Consider the following 18,321-nt stretch of genomic DNA (forward strand, 5'->3'; position numbering starts at 1 on the left):
CCACATAAATACAAACAACCATCAGAGAGTGCTATAAATACCTCTATGCACATAAATTAGACAATCTACAAGAAATGAGTAAATTCTGGACACATACACCATCCCAAGACTGAACCAGGAAGAAACTGAATCCCTGAGTAGACCAATAACAAATTCTGAAATTGAGGCAGTAATAAATAGCCTACCAACCAAAAAAAGTCCAGGACCAGAGGGATTTACAGCTGAATTATACCAGAGGTAAAAAGAAGAGCTGGTACTATTCTTACTGAAACTATCCAAAACATGAGGAGAAGGGACTCCTCCCCAACTCATTTTATGAGGCCAGCATCATCCTGACACCAAAACCTAGCAGAGATACAACAAAATTAGAAAATTCAGGCCAATATTCCTGATGAACATTGATGCAAAAATCCTCAATAAAATACTAGCAAACTGAATCTAGCAGCACATCAAAAAGCTTATCCACCATGATCAAGTCAACTTCATCCCTTGTATGCAAAGCTGATTCAATATACACAAATCAATAAATGTAATTCATCATGTAAACAGAACTAAAGACAAAAACCATGTGGCTATCTCAATAGATGCAGAAAGGGTCTTCAATAAAATTCAACATCCCTTCATGTTAAAAACTCAATAAACTAGGTATTGATGAAACATACCTCAAAATAATGAGATCCATTTATGACAAACCCACAGCAAATATCATACTGAATGGGCTAGCTAGAAGCATTTTCCTTGAAAACCAGCACAAGACAAGGATGCCCTCTCTGACCACTTCTATTCAACATACTATTGGAAGTTCTGACCGGAGCAATCAGGCAAAAGAAAGAAATAAAGGTATTCAAATAGGAAGAGAGGAAGCCAAACTGTTTCTATTTGCAGATGACATGATACTATATCTAAAAATCCCCATTGTCTCAGCCCCAAAGCTCCGTAAGCTGATAAACAACTTCAACAAAATCTCAGGATACAAAATCAAAGTGCAAAAATTGCTAGCATTCCTATAATCCAAAACAGGAAAGCAGAGAACCAAATCATGACAGAACTCCAATTCACAATTGCTACATAAAGTATAAAATATGTAGGAATACTGCTAATAAAAGAAGTGAAGAACCTTTTCAAGGAGAACTACAAGCCACTGCTCAAGGAAATCAGAGAGGACAAAACAAATGGAAAAACATTCAATGTTCATGGACAGGAAGAATCAATATCATGAAAATGGCCATACTGCCCAAAGTAATTTACAGATTCAATGTTATTCCATTAAACCACCATTAACATTCTTCACAGATTTAGAAAAATAAAACTATTTTATAATTCATATGGAACCAAAAAAGAGCCCGAATACCCAAGACCATTCTAAGCAAAAAGAACAAAGTTGGAGGCATCACACTACCTGACTTCAAACTATACTACAAGGATACAGCAGCCAAAACAGCATGTTACTGGTACAGAAACAGACACATAGACTAGTGGAACAGAATAGAGAACTCACAAACAAGACTGCACACCTACAACTATCTGATCTTTGGCAAACCTGATAAAAACAAGCAATGGGGAAAGGATTCCCTATTTAATAAATGGTGCTGGGAAAACTGGCTAGCCATATGCAGAAAATTGAAGCCGGACCCCTTCTTTACACCTTATACAAAAGTTAACTAAAGATGGATTAAAGATTTAAATGTAAAACCCAAAGCTATAAAAATCCTAGAAGAAAATCTAGGCAATACCATTCAGGACATAGGGACAGGAAAAGATTTCATAACTAAAACACCAAAAAGCAATTGCAACAAGAGCAAAAATAGACAAATCGGATCTAATTAAACTAAAGAGCTACTGCACAGCAAAAGAAACTCATGAGAGTGAATACACAGCCTACTGAATAGGAGAAATTTTTGCAATCTATCCATCTGACAAAGGTCTAATACCCAGAGTCTACAAGGAACTTAAACAAATTTACAAGAAAAAACAACCCCATCAAAAAGTGGGCATGAACAGACACTTCTCCAAAAAAGACATTTATGGAGCCAAGAAACATATGAAAAAAGCTCAACATCGCTGATCATTAGAGAAATGCAAATCAAAACCAAAATGAGATACCATCTCACAACAGTCAGCATGGTGATTATTTAAAAGTCTGGAAACAAAAGGTACTGGTGAGGTTGTGGAGAAAAAGGAACACTCTTACACTGTTAGTGGGAATGTAAATTACTTCAACCATTGTGGGAAGACAGTGTGGCAGAAACTCAAAGTTCTAGAGGCAGAAATATTATTGAATGGAGCAATCCCATTAATGGGATTACTGGGTATATACCCAAAGGAATACAAATCATTCTGTTGTAAAAATTCATGCACATGTATATTCATTGCGGCACTATTCACAATAGCAAAGACATGGAATCAACCCAAATGCCCATCAATGATAGACTGTAAAAAGAAGATGTGGTACATATACACCATGGAATACTATGCAGCTAAAAAAGGAATGATATGTCCTTTGCAGGAACATGGATCATGCTGGAAGCTGTTATCCTCAGCAGACTAACACAGGAACAGAAAACCAAGCACCACATGTTCTCACTTATAAGTGGGAGCTGAACAATGTGAACACATGCAGGGGAACAACACACACTGGAGCCTGTTGGGAGTGAGGATGGAGGGAGGGAGAGCATCAGGAAGAATATCTAAAGGATATTGGGCTTAATACCTGGGCGATGTGTTGATCTGTGTAGCAAACCGCCATGGCACATGTTTACCTATGTAACAAATGTGCACATCTTGCACATGTACCCCTGAACTTAAAATAAAAATTGAAGGAAAAAATATGTATACATGCTGATAAACTTCTGCTTGCTTATCTCTTGGCAAAAAAAAAATTATATCATTAAACCTTATAACAACGCTTTAAGGCAATTTTTATTATTCTCCTTTTAGAGATGAGGATCCCTAAGATCACACAGTAAATCCATTTTCCTGACTCTAACTACATACAACAATATATAGTTTTCTTGAGAAAACAGGACTCTCCATAGAGTAAATATTATATAAATACTGTATTTGTCAACTAGGTTAAGGGAGGTTCAAGTCTTGTCTGTATGTGAAGTTTCAAGTTTATAATAGTTTCTCTAAAAATTAATTTTTATTTTAAAATTTTAATGAAGAAATTCCGGCGGAGCAAGATGGCCGAATAGGAGCAGCTCCAGTCTCCAACTCCCAGCGCCAGCGACACAGAAGACCGGTGATTTCTGCATTTTCAACTGAGGTACTGGGTTCATCTCACTGGGGAGTGCCGGACGATCGGAGCTGGTCAGCTGCTGCAGCCCGACCAGCGAGAGCTGAAGCAGGGCGAGGCATTGCCTCACCTGGGAAGCGCAAGGGGGAAGGGAGTCCCTTTTCCTAGCCAGGGGAACTGAGACACACAACACCTGGAAAATCGGGTAACTCCCACCCCAATACTGCGCTTTAGGAAACAGGCACACCAGGAGATCATATCCCACACCTGGCCGGGAGGGTCCCACACCCACGGAGCCTCCCTCGTTGCTAGCGCAGCAGTCTGTGATCTACTGGCAAGGCAGCAGCGAGGCTGGGGGAGGGGCGCCCGCCATTGCTGAGGCTTAAGTAGGTAAACAAAGCTGCTGGGAAGCTCGAACTGGGTGGAGCTCACAGCAGCTCAAGGAAACCTGCCTGTCTCTGTAGACTCCACCTCTGGGGACAGGGCACAGTAAACTAAGACACACAGACACCTCTGCACAGACGCAAACGACTCTGTCTGACAGCTTTGAAGAGAGCAGTGGATCTCCCAGCACGGAGGTTGAGATCTGAGAAGGGACAGACTCCCTGCTCAAGCGGGTCCCTGACCCCTGAGTAGCCTAACTGGGAGACATCCCCCACTAGGGGCAGTCTGACACCCCACACCTCACAGGGAGGAGTACACCCCTGAGAGGAAGCTTCCAAAGCAAGAATCAGACAGGTACACTCGCTGTTCAGAAATATTCTATCTTCTGCAGCCTCTGCTGCTGATACCCAGGCAAACAGGGTCTGGAGTGGACCTCAAGCAATCTCCAACAGACCTACAGCTGAGGGTCCTGACTGTTAGAAGGAAAACTATCAAACAGGAAGGACACCTACACCAAAACCCCATCAGTACATCACCATCATCAAAGACCAGAGGCAGATAAAACCACAAAGATGGGGAAAAAAGCAGGGCAGAAAAGCTGGAAATTCAAAAAATAAGAGCGCATCTCCCCCGGCAAAGGAGCGCAGCTCATCGCCAGCAACGGATCAAAGCTGGACGGAGAATGACTTTGACGACATGAGAGAAGAAGGCTTCAGTCCATCAAATTTCTCAGAGCTAAAGGAGGAATTACGTACCCAGCGCAAAGAAACTAAAAATCTTGAAAAAAAAGTGGAAGAATTGATGGCTAGAGTAATTAATGCAGAGAAGGTCCTAAACGAAATGAAAGAGATGAAAACCATGACACGAGAAATACGTGACAAATGCACAAGCTTCAGTAACCGACTCGATCAACTGGAAGAAAGAGTATCAGCGATTGAGGATCAAATGAATGAAATGAAGCGAGAAGAGAAACCAAAAGAAAAAAGAAGAAAAAGAAACGAACAAAGCCTGCAAGAAGTATGGGATTATGTAAAAAGACCAAATCTACGTCTGATTGGGGTGCCTGAAAGTGAGGGGGAAAATGGAACCAAGTTGGAAAACACTCTTCAGGATATCATCCAGGAGAACTTCCCCAACCTAGTAGGGCAGGCCAACATTCAAATCCAGGAAATACAGAGAACGCCACAAAGATACTCCTCGAGAAGAGCAACTCCAAGACACATAATTGCCAGATTCACCAAAGTTGAAATGAAGGAAAAAATCTTAAGGGCAGCCAGAGAGAAAGGTCGGGTTACCCACAAAGGGAAGCCCATCAGACTAACAGCAGATCTCTCAGCAGAAACTCTACAAGCCAGAAGAGAGTGGGGGCCAATATTCAACATTCTTAAAGAAAAGAATTTTAAACCCAGAATTTCATATCCAGCCAAACTAAGTTTCATAAGTGAAGGAGAAATAAAATCCTTTACAGATAAGCAAATGCTTAGAGATTTTGTCACCACTAGGCCTGCCTTACAAGAGATCCTGAAGGAAGCACTAAACATGGAAAGGAACAACCGGTACCAGCCATTGCAAAAACATGCCAAAATGTAAAGACCATTGAGGCTAGGAAGAAACTGCATCAACTAATGAGCAAAATAACCAGTTAATATAATGGCAGGATCAAGTTCACACATAACAATATTAACCTTAAATGTAAATGGACTAAATGCTCCAATTAAAAGACACAGACTGGCAAACTGGATCAAGAGTCAAGACCCATCAGTCTGCTGTATTCAGGAGACCCATCTCACACGCAGAGACATACATAGGCTCAAAATAAAGGGATGGAGGAAGATTTACCAAGCAAATGGAGAACAAAAAAAAGCAGGGGTTGCAATACTAGTCTCTGATAAAACAGACTTTAAACCATCAAAGATCAAAAGAGACAAAGAAGGCCATTACATAATGGTAAAGGGATCAATTCAACAGGAAGAGCTAACTATCCTAAATATATATGCACCCAATACAGGAGCACCCAGATTCATAAAGCAAGTCCTTAGAGACTTACAAAGAGACTTAGACTCCCATACAATAATAATGGGAGACTTCAACACTCCACTGTCAACATTAGACAGATCAACGAGACAGAAAGTTAACAAGGATATCCAGGAATTGAACTCATCTCTGCAGCAAGCAGACCTAATAGACATCTATAGAACTCTCCACCCCAAATCAACAGAATATACATTCTTCTCAGCACCACATCATACTTACTCCAAAATTGACCACGTAATTGGAAGTAAAGCACTCCTCAGCAAATGTACAAGAACAGAAATTATAACAAACTGTCTCTCAGACCACAGTGCAATCAAACTAGAACTCAGGACTAAGAAACTCAATCAAAACCGCTCAACTACATGGAAACTGAACAACCTGCTCCTGAATGACTACTGGGTACATAACGAAATGAAGGCAGAAATAAAGATGTTCTTTGAAACCAATGAGAACAAAGATACAACATACCAGAATCTCTGGGACACATTTAAAGCAGTGTGTAGAGGGAAATTTATAGCACTAAATGCCCACAAGAGAAAGCAGGAAAGATCTAAAATTGACACTCTAACATCGCAATTAAAAGAACTAGAGAAGCAAGAGCAAACACATTCGAAAGCTAGCAGAAGGCAAGAAATAACTAAGATCAGAGCAGAACTGAGGGAGATAGAAACACAAAAAACCCTCAAAAAATCAATGAATCCAGGAGTTGGTTTTTTGAAAAGATCAACAAAATTGACAGACCACTAGCCAGACTAATAAAGAAGAAAAGAGAGAAGAATCAAATCGACGCAATTAAAAATGATCAAGGGGATATCACCACCGACCCCACAGAAATACATACTACCATCAGAGAATACTATAAACACCTCTACGCAAATAAACTGGAAAATCTAGAAGAAATGGATAATTTCCTGGACACTTACACTCTTCCAAGACTAAACCAGGAAGAAGTTGAATCCCTGAATAGACCAATAGCAGGCTCTGAAATTGAGGCAACAATTAATAGCCTACCAACCAAAAAAAGTCCAGGACCAGATGGATTCACAGCTGAATTCTACCAGAGGTACAAAGAGGAGTTGGTACCATTCCTTCTGAAACTATTCCAATCAATAGAAAAAGAGGGAATCCTCCCTAACTCATTTTATGAGGCCAACATCATCCTGATACCAAAGCCTGGCAGAGACACAACAAAAAAAGAGAATTTTAGACCAATATCCCTGATGAACATCGATGCAAAAATCCTCAATAAAATACTGGCAAACCGGATTCAGCAACACATCAAAAAGCTTATCCACCATGATCAAGTGGGCTTCATCCCTGGGATGCAAGGCTGGTTCAACATTCGCAAATCAATAAACATAATCCAGCATATAAACAGAACCAAAGACAAGAACCACATGATTATCTCAATTGATGCAGAAAAGGCTTTTGACAAAATTCAACAGCCCTTCATGCTAAAAACGCTCAATAAATTCGGTATTGATGGAACGTACCTCAAAATAATAAGAGCTATTTATGACAAACCCACAGCCAATATCATACTGAATGGGCAAAAACTGGAAAAATTCCCTTTGAAAACTGGCACAAGACAGGGATGCCCTCTCTCACCACTCCTATTCAACATAGTGTTGGAAGTTCTGGCTAGGGCAATCAGGCAAGAGAAAGAAATCAAGGGTATTCAGTTAGGAAAAGAAGAAGTCAAATTGTCCCTGTTTGCAGATGACATGATTGTATATTTAGAAAACCCCATTGTCTCAGCCCAAAATCTCCTTAAGCTGATAAGCAACTTCAGCAAAGTCTCAGGATACAAAATTAATGTGCAAAAATCACAAGCATTCTTATACACCAGTAACAGACAAACAGAGAGCCAAATCAGGAATGAACTTCCATTCACAATTGCTTCAAAGAGAATCAAATACCTAGGAATCCAACTTACAAGGGATGTAAAGGACCTCTTCAAGGAGAACTACAAACCACTGCTCAGTGAAATCAAAGAGGACACAAACAAATGGAAGAACATACCATGCTCATGGATAGGAAGAATCAATATTGTGAAAATGGCCATACTGCCCAAGGTAATTTATAGATTCAATGCCATCCCCATCAAGCTACCAATGAGTTTCTTCACAGAATTGGAAAAAACTGCTTTAAAGTTCATATGGAACCAAAAAAGAGCCCGCATCTCCAAGACAATCCTAAGTCAAAAGAACAAAGCTGGAGGCATCACGCTACCTGACTTCAAACTATACTACAAGGCTACAGTAACCAAAACAGCATGGTACTGGTTCCAAAACAGAGATATAGACCAATGGAACAGAACAGAGTCCTCAGAAATAATACCACACATCTACAGCCATTTGATCTTTGACAAACCTGAGAGAAACAAGAAATGGGGAAAGGATTCCCTATTTAATAAATGGTGCTGGGAAAATTGGCTAGCCATAAGTAGAAAGCTGAAACTGGATCCTTTCCTTACTCCTTATACGAAAATTAATTCAAGATGGATTAGAGACTTAAATGTTAGACCTAATACCATAAAAATCCTAGAGGAAAACCTAGGTAGTACCATTCAGGACATAGGCATGGGCAAAGACTTCATGTCTAAAACACCAAAAGCAACGGCAGCAAAAGCCAAAATTGACAAATGGGATCTCATTAAATTAAAGAGCTTCTGCACAGCAAAAGAAACTACCATCAGAGTGAACAGGCAACCTACAGAATGGGAGAAAATTTTTGCAATCTACACATCTGACAAAGGGCTAATATCCAGAACCTACAAAGAACTCAAACAAATTTACAAGAAAAAAACAAACAACCCCATCAAAAAGTGGGCAAAGGATATGAACAGACATTTCTCAAAAGAAGACATTCATACAGCCAACAGACACATGAAAAAATGCTCATCATCACTGGCCATCAGAGAAATGCAAATCAAAACCACAATGAGATACCATCTCACACCAGTTAGAATGGCAATCATTAAAAAGTCAGGAAACAACAGGTGCTGGAGAGGATGTGGAGAAATAGGAACACTTTTACACTGTTGGTGGGATTGTAAACTAGTTCAACCATTATGGAAAACAGTATGGCGATTCCTCAAGGATCTAGAACTAGATGTACCATATGACCCAGCCATCCCATTACTGGGTATATACCCAAAGGATTATAAATTATGCTGCTATAAAGACACATGCACACGTATGTTTATTGCAGCACTATTCACAATAGCAAAGACTTGGAATCAACCCAAATGTCCATCAGTGACAGATTGGATTAAGAAAATGTGGCACATATACACCATGGAATACTATGCAGCCATAAAAAAGGATGAGTTTGAGTCCTTTGTAGGGACTTGGATGCAGCTGGAATCCATCATTCTTAGCAAACTATCACAAGAACAGAAAACCAAACACCGCATGTTCTCACTCATAGGTGGGAACTGAACAATGAGATCACTCGGACTCAGGAAGGGGAACATCACACACCGCGGCCTATCATGGGGAGGGGGGAGGGGGGAGGGATTGCATTGGGAGTTATACCTGATGTAAATGACGAGTTGATGGGTGCAGCACAGCAACATGGCACAAGTATACATATGTAACAAACCTGCACGTTATGCACATGTACCCTACAACTTAAAGTATAATAATAATAAATAAATTTAAAAAAAAAAAAAAAAAAAAAAAAAAAAAAAAAAAGAAATTCCATGGAAAGAATTACATGGAAGGATTTGGAAGTTGCTATGATAGATAGCTGTGAAACACAACCATGTCAATACCCATACATTTAAAACTTCAGAAAATCTCTACATTCTAAATTTCATAGCTGGTAATACTGTTTCTTTCCAACACCAGTAGTCACACCATAGTCACATTGCTCTTGCCCTGACAGTGAAGATAATTAGCTGTATTTAACCAGAGGGTTAATTGAGGACCACACTGATCATAACCATCTCCCACATTCTGTCGCTGGCAGGTGAAGGATAAAGTTGAAGATCATAGTAGAAATATACAGACAAAGAGGAACATCTTTTCTTTCTCTCATTTTCCTCCAAAGGTATGGCGTCTCTCTGCACATCTTGTCAGACAGAAGAAAGAAGCACTGTAAACATCAGAAGGGAGAAACCCCTTGTTCACAATAATGACGAAAAAAAATATTTATTGTAACTGACAGACTGACTTCAATTACTCACAATGTCCACTTACAAACTGCTTTCCTGTACGTTGTCTTCTTCAGCCCTCATAAACCCCTGGGATAGTTCACATTATCCTCCTATTACAGAGAAGGAAAACAAAGCTTAAACAAATTCAATAACAGAGCTAATTATAATTAGGGAAGGACTTGCACCTGGAGAGTCACTCCCAGTCCACCACATTTTACACTCCAAACCATATCTCTAGTTGATAGGTCTCTGAAATTAGTCATGGCCATAAGGAAGATATTAGAGTCATCATTAAATGAGCCTCTTGAAAAGAGGCGATGAGGCTGATCTAATGCACTGACTGATGGATGAGATGGCCAGGGTCATCTGGCTCCTCTTGATCCTCATCCTGTGTCTTTGCCCCCTTGCTCACTATTCTCAGCCACATCCACCTTCTTGTTGTTCCTTGAGCAGCCCAAGTCCAAGCATGCTCCCCATTTGCCGCTGCCCCATCTGGAATTCTCTTCATGGCCACTTCCTCACAAGGAACCTGAAATAACATGACTCTCTCCTCCTGTTCTCCTTATCACTCTTCTCTGCTGTATTTTTCTCCATACCTCTTAGCACCATCTGGCATAGTATATTTTTTACTGGTGTATTTGTTTGCTATGTGTTTCTTCCCACTAGAGTGTAAACTCCATCATAGCGAGGATTTTTTTAATGTGTTTGCTGTTTTTTTTTTTTAATGTGTTTCCAGTACCCAGTGACTGGCACATTATAGACACTGAAAAAGAAAAAGGCAAGAGTGAGGGAGGGTAGAAGGGAAGGAAGGGAGGGAAGGGAGGGAAGGGAGGGAAGGGAGGGAAGGAAGGAAGGAAGGAAGGAAGGAAGGAAGGAAGGAAGGAAGGAAGGAAGGAAGGAAGGAAGGTAGGAAGGGAGGGAGGGAGGGAGGGAGGGGGGAGGGAGGGAGGGAGGGAGGGAGGGAGGGAGGTAAGGAAACGAGGGAAGAAAGGAAGGGAAGAAGGGAGGGAGGGAGGGAGGGAGGGGAGGGAGGGAAAAGACTTGAGTTGTGACTCCATTACCTTCTTCCTGGCTGGATAACTTTGAGTCACTTTATTGCTTGATCAGTTTCTACCTCTCTACAATGTAGGGTTTAGATTTAAACACTTCTAAGAGCCCAACACTAAAGTTCTATCATTCTGTGCTTTGTGATTCTATATTTCCCCTGGCTACTGATACAAAGAAGGAGGTAAACAGTTGGTCACAAAGGAAAAGGGCTGTACATACCTGTGGGCTCTTCCTCCTGCTCCTATAACCACATCAACTAGTGTGTGGAGCACAACTAGCCTGACCCTCTAGTGAGTAGAAAACTTATCTATTTGGTTTTATTTGAGAAACACCAGGAAAGCTACCCCTTGAACAACAATATCTTTCCCTAGAGGTTTCTGTTAATACTCAAAATTCTACGGTAGACAGAATTCTTGTGAGTACTATTCCTTAGCAAACTAAAAATGTCCTTTGAAGCCTCTTATTGGTCACCAATAAAGAAGAGGACTTTGGAGTCCAGGAGACCTGGATGGGAAGCTTGATGGCTCCAAGAACTTGGAGCAATTGACTGACTTCCCTTAATCTTCTATTTGTAATTTGTAAAATGGGGGAAATTTACGGACTTGCTTTACAGGGCTTTTGTAAGTATTAAATGCAATGAGCGCTTTAAAGCAACTCAGTAAGTGATGAGTAAATTACAGCTATTGCCATCCTTTTGGATAGTGTAGGAATGATTTCATCTGATACAAATGATCAGTTAGCTTCCAGAATGGGAGCTGGACTTGTTAATAGGCACATTCTGGGTAAGAGAAGAAAATACAGGGTTAGAACACAAGAGTGAATATCTAGTTAGAAAGCCAGAAAGTTGTGTGAGGGGGCTGGGGGTACTAAGCAGTCTGGAATCACAGGTCTCCATCAGGAAGAAAGGCATCAAAGACCCAAACTTGGTCTGCAGTCATTTCAACCACAATCCTCACTCTCCCCATGATGTTTTCCAGCTTTGAAATGCACTTACCGTCTTTTTGGTTAGCCAAGGCCACAGATCATTGTAACTCAGAAGATATCATACATCACCTCACATTAAATCAGTGCATTCCTAGCAGACACCCAGTTCTTTCTGCAGAAGAAATGGCCATTATGTAGTGGCTCTCAGTTCTTGGTTCAGACAGGAAACTTATAGGCAGAGGTCAAAGTTGTTTGAAAAAAGCAAGAAAAGTACTAAAATCTAAGGCGATGCCCAGTCATTAATCAAGACTAAATGAAAACATTGTTTCTGTGCCTAACACACTGACATCTTGTGTATAAACTAGAGATTTATTTCTTGTGTACAAAATTTTCATTTCAGTGATTACATCATGTTTCAAAACTGGTGGAGTGCCAAGGAAAAGGAGCGGGAAGTAATCCAGAAAAATAGCTTTGTATCAAAAATAAAAAGGAATAAGTGCAAGTGAAATTGAGGATCATTATGAGTGTCTGCCTCCTAATTAAGCTAGCTCCTGTTTTACCAAATATCCTGAAGTGTTTGTTTCATATTCTCACCATCTTTTACATCAAGTATCTGAAATATGTAATACTCTATATTAGGCAACGATCGCTGTACTCAGTAAGAAAAATTAAAACTAAATTTTTAGGGCAATAGAAATAGGAAATGACATTCTCTTAAATGTATTTTTTACCACTGGATAAACTACATATTTATGATGTGGCCTCTTCTGAATAATTCAAATTTAGGTTAGTGCAATTCCTGATTCAATATTTGACTTTGATAAGTTTTGGCAAATTTGAGGACATTTTTCTTGACTCTGAAATAATTGTTTGCTCCAAATAACTAAGTAATATGCAAATATCAGTCATTTAGCATTTCTTAAAGACTGCTCACAATGCTAATGTCAGACTTAGGAACTCTTCCCTCACAGGCCACACTGCACCTTATATATGTGGTGGCACAATTCACATTGAAGTGCTGTTTTCTGTCTCTCCAGTTAGGTTGCCAGCCCTTGAGGGTGAAAACATCCTAATTCCATCACTGTCATGGTGGCCGAGCATATACTAAGCATTCCATTCAATATATTTAAAAATAATAAGTAAATAATTGATGAATTGGTCACCACTGGGAATGTGAGATTATGTTAGATTCAACTGAACTTACAAGTTAGTTGGATAAATAAGATATGCAAAGGTAAATGACCATTCAAGAGTTGAAATATCATCAGAGGCTAAACTTTTATAGGGAAGAGTACCTGGACCATCATTTTTATGGAAAGAGGATAGACAATACGTCATGCTAAGTAGGAGTTTAGGCTCTAAAATCACATGGAACTGGGATTGTCACTTGACTTTACCATTTGCCAGCTGTGTAAACTTGGGTAAGTTGCTGTCAGAGAACAATGAGACCATTACATGATACCTGAAATAAAAAGACACAGCTGAATGTGTTGCTACTACAGAAAAAGAAAAGTGGGTGCTTTAGATCAGTCACAGGCTCTGTTGGTCTTCAGTGAGATTTAAGGGAAGCATGCAGTTCACGGAGACTTGGAGAGGTGAAGATAAGTTAATATTATTTTTAGAAGTTTGATTACTGGGGATAGGGACTGTGGTGGATTGGTTGAAACTCTGGGATGTGTTTATTGGAGTGAATCCTGATTGGCTAACTTTCAGAAGCAAATAGCTGGCCCTGATTAGTTGGTTTATAAAAGCATGTTCACTGCAGCAGATGTTGAGCAAGTAACTGGGTTTAAAACCAGTTCTGTTGACTACTTGTTGCCAGGGCTACAGAACAATTAGTTTTCTTTTACATTTGCAAAAATTTATTTAACCTTTCAAAATTTTGTTTTTTTAGTCTATAAACCCCACAGGATTTTTATGAGGATTTTAAGGGATAATGCTCACAAAGAACTTACACCAATTTGCCACAAAGTAAGCATTTAATGAAAGTTACATTTATACATTTAACATGCACACAAAACATTTTGTCTATAAGGGTAAATAGAGTTCCTATGAAATGTGACCTGAATACTTTTGCCAAAACATCATAACACATTGTCATCCACTTCCTCTCTTCTTCAAGACCGAGTGTAAATAGACATATTAATTAGGAGTCTGCCTTCTTTCTGTTCTCCCTTAACCTGCCTTGTATTCTGATGACATGCAATAAATAAAAGAGATGTTGTACAGTGCACTGAGAGAAAATGGGAGATGTGGTAGACTAGATTATTGTCTCCAATACTTCACTCTCACCTTTTAATAAAATTGTACATCCACGCCCTTGCCACATGACTTACAATATCTCCCATCAGGTAAGCAGAGTATATGTCTCACCTCACTATTGTTACTCTTGGCCATAAAAATTTCTTTGGCCAATGGATTGCCGTACATGTGGTGCAAACAGATTTTAGGTTTGCTTGCAGTATTTGGCTTGACATTCTGCATGGCTCCATTCTACATAGACGTATATGGGAACAACAGAGTGGATATGAAGTAGAAGCATAGAGGATCTCTGATGCACAACTAAGACAATATGGATGAGTAACAATTAGATAAGACATATCTAATGTGTATGAGTGTCAAGGCTTGTCTGTTAAGAGCAGGCGTAATTCTCTGGCAGAAACAATGAAGAGAACTTAATACCACATCAATATTATAAAAAGATTTTCCTAGAAACAGATTCCAAGACTTCTGAGAATGAATGATGTCACACTTTCAGAGGTCCTTTCAGTTAGGGTTCTTTGCTTGAAAGAAATATAATCTGACATTTGTCAACCTAAGCAAAAAGGAAATTTATTATAGAATGTGGTCTACCTTATGGAATCAGATGATCAAGGTGGAAGTTAGAGCAGCTTTGAGCATGGACTAATGGACACTGGGTTAAATGAGCTACAGTTGGTTTTGTCCATGTGTCCTTCCCCACAAGTTTCCAAATTCCAGGATAGTGAGTCTGGTTGACTTGGTTTATGTCACATCCCTCTGCACAACTAGGTTACAAATAGTGGAGGAGAGATAAGTTATTCAGGAAGAGGTTTTCAATTGACAAAAAATGAATACTGGATACTGGGTGGCAAAAATAACATCTGCACGATGCACAGCTCTTGTCTGAGTTAATTCACTGTCTTGTGTTGTGGAGTGTTTTGTTCAGTTCTTGGCCCATAGTAAACACTCAATAAATATTTGTTAAGTGAATATTGAATTAAAGAGCATTGAATGAATGATCTCAAGTTCATTGACAATATCCTGTTTTTCATCTTCTATATTGACCAGGCATGGTGGCTCACACCTGTAATTCCAGCACTTTGGGAGGCCAAGGTGGGAGCACTGCTTGAGCCCAGGAGTTTGAGGTTTGAGGCCAGCCTGGGAAAAAAGGCAAGACCCCATCTCTAGAAATATATATATATGTGTGTGTGTGTGTGTGTGTGTGTGTGTGTGTGTGTGTGTATGAGCCGGGCACAATGGTGCACGCCTATAGTCCCAACTACTCAGGAAGCTGAGGTGGGAGAATTCCTTGAGCCCAGAAGTGTGAGGCTGCAATGAGCCATGATTACACCACTGCACTTTAGCCTGGGCAACAGTGTAAGACTCTATTTCAAAGAAATAAAAATAAAATAAAATAAAATAAAAATAACAAAATCTGTCTTATCATCCATTCATTTGTCTCAAAATACATTTGGATGCTGTGATAGAAATTATTTAGAAAATTTAGTGCTCTACATAAATATAAGGGAGTTGAGTTTCTTATACACAATAACTTGAATTTGTTGGACACTTCTAATAGGCCGTCCACCCTGCTAAGTATCTTACATAAATCATTTCATTTCATCTCATCTTCAAACTCTACAAGGTATTAATGTTAGTAAGCAACCTTCCCCTGCTTCCATTTTACAGATGGAGAAACTAAGACTGGGGTGGGTGATGCTGTATGATTTGTCTGAGATGTCATCATAAGTGACAGAGTAGGGATTTGAATCCAGAATTGCATTATTTCAAAGGCCACACTCTTAACCACTACACTTAATAGCCTCTCTGACTTTTCTGATCCAGAAGGATCTTGCAGATTTCAGGATCCTTTCTGTCAGCAAAAGTTATCTTTGAAATATTAATGTACAATATTGGGAAAATGGCACACCATGTTATTTGAGCCCTCTAGTTTAGATTATGAATAATTCAAATATTATAAAGTCAAATATGCATCTTAGAAAGTGTTACCTTTGATTAAACTAATAATAAAAGTCTGTGTAAAATTTCAGAACAGCTTTGATTCCCTAGGTCAGAACTATTTCCATAAGAATTCTATTAATTTATGAGTATCTAGTTAATTTCTTTTGTGAAAGGATTATAATTTCAGATACCAAGGGTTTGGCCAAAATAAAGACGTCTCTTCAAAACTAAAATATAAACTTAAAAGTTTAAATTACATATTCCAAATTATTTCTCATAAACATAGAACTGTCATTTCAAAAGACTAGAATACAATAAACTGTTTATATTTTGAAATTCTAAACTTTCAAAAGAGAAGCTAACTGGTCCCCATCAGCTCATCACTATTTTAAACAATTCATTTGCATTTCATGTCTATGAGGTTTGTCTTTTCTCACTCTGTAAGGTGTTCCTAATAGGAACAACTTTGAAAAAAAAGTATACTTTGTTTTCACTTTTGCATTTATTTTTATAACATTTTCAACTTATCTACACAATGAAAGGAAAAACAAGTTCAGGAAGTTTAGGGACCTGACTTTTTTTCCACTCACACTACTATCACTAAAAGATTTGGAAGCCTAAATTATTTATATGTAATCTACATTGCCTGGATTCAATAAATAATAATTCAAACTTTCATTTTGGCTCAGCAAAATAGCTTTGAGGGACAAGTAAATATGGTTTTTGAAGCTGTGGAACTACTTTGACCTGGTAATTATTTATCAACTAGAATGCCTCCAGGTACTGTTAACCAAAAACACGAGTAAAATCTTCTCAAATAATAAAAATCTTTGAAATTCTTTTAACAAGAAATTCAAAGGTGGGGAAGCCCTAGAGTTGGTTAATTTGGCAGTTCATGTCACAGATCCGGCATCTTTCCATTCATTGATTTTTGCCCTTGAGCTTGTGCCTTCTTGATTACAAGAGGACTTCTGCAGCCATTGGCAGCAAATCCTCACAATACAACCTCCACAGGTTGAAAACAGGAATGTTCCTAATTGATGCCCTCTCTGTTTTCCCAAATGTCAACTGATCTTCCCCGACCTTTCCTGGCCAGAAGTGATTCACTTGCCTATTCTTAAACCCATCACAGGCAAGCAGAATGGAATAAATTACCTTAAGACTATTAAGACTTATTCCCTGTGCTGAGGAGAGACCCAGGCACCCATGAAGCACATAGTCCCAGTGGATAAAACTGAATTTAATACATAATAGAATGAGTGATGAATTGTTGTTGGACAGATAACTGAGAGTATCTGCCACAGGTTTTTAGCTACTTTTTATAACACTTAACATTTTTCACACTCTTTTAGATACATGTTTTCATTCTTCAAACAATCTGGAAAAGGAGAATGGAAACCTGATTATTTCTACCCTACAAATGAGAAAACTGAGGTCAGAGAAGCTATGTGGTTTGCCTAAGACCATGAAACTAATAATACGATCTTAAATCTATGTTGTATTCATTTCTTAAATAATCACAATATGTTAAGCAGCTCCTAAACAACGGGAAATTATATTTATTAATTTTCCTTTTAAAACATGCAGGCCTTTATGTATTATTTTTAATGGCAGGAAAATAGGAATCTCTCTGACATTTCTCCTTCTGATATGTATTTCTCCTTAGTGGGCACATTAACCTATTGTGAATCTGTGTAACACCCTCATAAAAAGAGAAAAAGAGTCTTTATAATTTAATGTGGCAGAGTTGAAAACTATTTCAAAAGAAAAATGAAATAATTGTGCTATAGTTTGCCAACCTCTAACCTGTGTGAAGATGACGCTGAATTTTACTGATGCAGAATTATAGAGAATGTCACTATCCTTAAGTTCGTTTAGTACAATAAAAGACAGAGAGGGAACCTACTGAAGTCTGCTATCCCAAATTTTGCCTCTGTGCTGGACAAATAGTTAGATTCTATCTCACTTTAAAACATCTGCAGGGAAAGATAATTTTTAACCAGCAGTGGTATTTTTCTCAATTGATGTAAAATGCTCCAAGTTACAGGTAACTGAACTCATCTTCTCAGTTGTACTCACAAAAGGACCTTTCCTTACCTTTCTGTGAGCAAAGAAGATGCGCTGCTATGAGGGTATCGTTCTCTTCAGTAAGGCCAGGTTTAATCTTCTTGTAAATTCTGCTACCTCTCCTCTTTTTTAGAAGGTTTTATTACATAATAAACTCTAATCTATTCATTCTTCTCACCATTATTTTTAGAATGCAGCAGTCTAATCCCACAAAAAAGTGAAGTAGTCATGAAGGATTCTTTAACATTACCTTTTATGGTTTTCA

This window comes from Macaca fascicularis, chromosome 1, assembly GCF_037993035.2.
Source record: "Macaca fascicularis isolate 582-1 chromosome 1, T2T-MFA8v1.1".
Lineage (NCBI taxonomy): Eukaryota > Metazoa > Chordata > Mammalia > Primates > Cercopithecidae > Macaca > Macaca fascicularis.